The sequence below is a fragment of the Coturnix japonica genome, chromosome 7 (genome assembly GCF_054131305.1).
Source record: "Coturnix japonica strain WE chromosome 7, WE-NBRP24, whole genome shotgun sequence".
Classification (NCBI taxonomy): domain Eukaryota; kingdom Metazoa; phylum Chordata; class Aves; order Galliformes; family Phasianidae; genus Coturnix; species Coturnix japonica.
Window position 1 is genome coordinate 5,068,198 of NC_140669.1, and position 3,590 is coordinate 5,071,787.

General features: G+C 38.9%; 1 long non-coding RNA gene across 1 annotated transcript; it reads right to left on the reverse strand.

The window, feature by feature from the left end:
• Window positions 1–846: 846 nt before the first annotated feature.
• Window positions 847–3,062, reverse strand: LOC146760053 (uncharacterized). The gene is made up of 3 exons (XR_014948185.1): window positions 2,861–3,062; window positions 1,897–2,018; window positions 847–1,413 (listed from the first exon to the last, which is right to left on the reverse strand). It is a non-coding gene; the product is annotated as an uncharacterized LOC146760053 (long non-coding RNA).
• Window positions 3,063–3,590: the final 528 nt, after the last annotated feature.

The window sequence follows — 3,590 nt, forward strand, 5'->3', positions numbered from 1 at the left end:
TGTAAAGGCCCAAACTGACCATGTAGTGTTCTAAAGCAAAGTCCCAATTGACTAGTTGCTAATGAGGTGAATACAATCATCTGGTTTTCTCTCTCTGAGTCCCCGTGCTTTATCCCTTCCTTTAACCTGCCTAAAGATGAAACTGTTAGCTGTGCTTCTTGAGGCATTTTATGCTGAGCAAACGTAGCGTGCAGGGGCAGTTTGCATCAGTTTTAAAATATTAAAGTGAATAGAAAGTAGAGATCATGCATTATGTCTCTCATAGTGCAGCGGAGGGGAAAGAAGAAGGTGAACGCAGAAGAAAGGCTGATTTTTCAGATCACCACTGTGGAGAGGAATGTCTGTCCACGCGTATTTGCACAAAGAGCTCCAACAGAGAGCTACAGATAAATCATTTTTCATACCACAGGATACATCAAAAAACAGTTCTGTTATTTTTTTTTTCTGTTTTATCCTCCCATTTATATAGGTATCTATTAAAAATAGGGTTTCCTTTTAATATTTTTAAATGTCAATATTGTGTCCAAATCATTTTTAACCCTGCTGCAGAATCCATCCCTGTCAATAGATATGAGTGACTTCAATTTTTTTCCCCTTTCCAACAACTTACCATTTTGACATGTAAAGAAGAGTCATTTTGTAAAATTCTAAACTTCTACAAAGGTAAGAAGTGGCAAAATAATAACAACATTTGTCTTCTGTCAGGAAATATTGACATGGTATTACTACAGCAAAATTGGTTTGTGTTGTGAAGTGTGTCTCATAGATAAATCAGGTCTAAGACTTTCTTAAGGTAACTAAATTGTACTTTAGTACTGATACATACAAGGATATCAAGACACAGAGTACGGGGCATTTTTTTCTTTATTTTTTAACCATGGGCTGGGTAGGAGCAATTCAGTTCGTGAAAGAGGTTCCTGCTCTTTATCTGCCTTCACTCTTCCTCCTGGTGCCAATGTGATTGAACATCTTGTGAGCATACAGTGCATGCTTCAGCCTCATAAACAAACAAGCAGTGATGAGATAACAGAGATGAGATTTACAGACAGATGCCTTTTCCATGTCAGATTAATTGCATATCATTCTAGTACATTAGGACAAGCATATCTATGTTTTCACATAATTAAAGTATGGGTGAGACACGGGTAGCCAAAATGGCTTTGTAAATTCTTTATTGGCATATGCTGCTTATCAGCCCCAGCACTGAATGCTTCTGCCTTATTTGTATGCCTGTGTGAAGGACTTGCAGAAGATTTGCAAAGTGCTGCTCCTCGTGGTCATGCTTTGCTGAGAGTTGCTAAGCTGACATCTGGCTGAGCATCTTCTTGCTCCAGGGCATCCTCCACGCCGTCCTAGGAGGTGTTGGCTGCTTTGCCAAATGCACGGTTTGAACTGGTTTCTTCATGCCTTGCTCTGCAGAACACCAATGGTTTTTCCCCATGAACTTGAGAGGAACAGCAGCGCACAATTAGCAGTTCTTCAATACTAGAAAATATCCATCTGCTCTTGGCACAACTGTTTGTCAACATATAAATAGCTCTGCTAGTAGCAAATAGAGCAATTTTCTGCATCTGCCTCATGCTTTCATTCCTCTCTATGCAAGTGGCATTTGCAGTTTGGTAAAAGGAATTAATATAGTTGCAAAAGTGTCACATTTTTTCACGATGTCTTAAAAGGAATGTTTTCAGGAAATAAATGGAAACATGAAGATTTTTCTTTCTGGCACTGGATTGTACTTTCAAAAAGATATAGAAAGTATATCTGATTGGCTGTGTTTAATTTTGCATTGCATAATAAGTCACCTGCTGGAGTTTCTCACAGTTTTTCCATTCACTTGTATAGAGGCTAATCCTAACTGAGAAAGAAACAAGTAATTCTGTGACCAGTGGAACTTACCAAGCTCCATTCCCTGCGGCTCCCTCCCATGTGTTCCTTTAGTGCCTAATAGTTCAGTTGAGTTCACACTGCAGGTTCTCCCACAGTAAGGTGCCCAGATTAGTTTCCTTAGATCGGACTTTCTGCTCACACAGAACAAGTAGAAATTTACACTGCATTTAACACGATGTGCAAATAAAAGTTTTGTTTCTTCAAAAAACAAAACAAAACAAAACAAAAACAAAAACCCCAAACATTGGCGTTTTAGAGCAGCATTTTACTTTCTCCCCATTCATTGATGATCATAAACACCATCAGATTTGTAGTGGTAGTACGTAAGTATCTATAGTTGCCTTTGGTTTTGCATTCGGTCTTTCTGAAATACAGCAGTAATTTCAAGCATGAGGAAGAGGGAAATAACCATTATTTCCTCAGATATCAACCTATTGTAACTAGGTTAGAACAATTTGTTTTCTAAGATAACCAGGCTGTTTGGTGTGGAGATGATGCATTTTCAATGTTTGTTACAAAGGATTTTTGGAATCCTGGGATTCAGAAGTCTTCACACCTTGGACAGGTGAGGTGGATAGCACTGGGATCCAAGTTGGCTCGCTACTAAAGAGGGAGCACTATATATTTTGGATCCGGGTCATGTCTGCACAACGGAGTTTGAATATTTTAGTTTTTTCCTAATCACAAACTTGTCACATAGGTTACTTCTTTGATTTATGGGAACCTGCTTGATAGGATAGTTGATGCTTGTCACATCATTAAGATAACTGTGGTTTGGGAGTTGCTCAGCTGCTTAATAATATATTGAAATATTTGTCTGCTCTTATTTCCCTGATGAAGTCAATACTAACAAAGAAGATTTTACCAGCAAATCCTAATTCTTTTTCTAATTACATCAATAACAATCAAGGTTATTAATGTCATTGTCTAATTTACCTGTGTTTACATGAACTGTCATATAGCAGTACATTACCAAACAGCATTTCCTTCCTGTTAGCAGTTGCTTCTGGGAGTCCTGGATAGGATGCACTGCAGTCAGCTCCATCTCAAAGGAGAGCAGGTGATGGTATCCATGTCACGAGTTGCGTGCTCCTTCTCTCAGCAGTGCCAGTTACGCAAAGGTTGGAGAACTGAGAAAGGCTCAGTGCTTGAACCCCATGAATATTCCTCTGCATCTGATTCAAAAGGAAAAATTATTCTCTTGTGTGCAGATGAGGAAAGATTGGGTTGTTGGAGTAAATGTGATGCTAGCAGGCTGATGGTTTGGCTAGGTTCCACGGCAAAAGTCAGAGTCTGAGGTGACTGTCAGTACAGGAAGGAAATATAGCTTTTCCATTAAGTTATTTATTAAGACTTTTCTGGATAAAAGGTCAAACAGAGCATTATTAGATGTGCAAGGGCACTGCCTAGATTCAGAAACTTGCATTTAATATATCTGGGTGCAACAGCAGACAAGAACTCAGATAGGAATTTCAAGCTATTTAGAGAGTTTCTTCCCCTCCTTGCAGCTGTTCCCATTACCTGGTGAATGCCTCTGTGGGCCCAGAAGGAGATGGATACTGTATGAGAGGTTGCTGTTTCAGATGAGCTGGCATGAGTAGGAAAACAACTTCCCTCAGTGTATATTTTTTAGTAGAGAAGGAATGAAAGAGCACAAAAGCTGTTTCTTGCTGATCAGTAAATTAAATATACAAATAAATAAT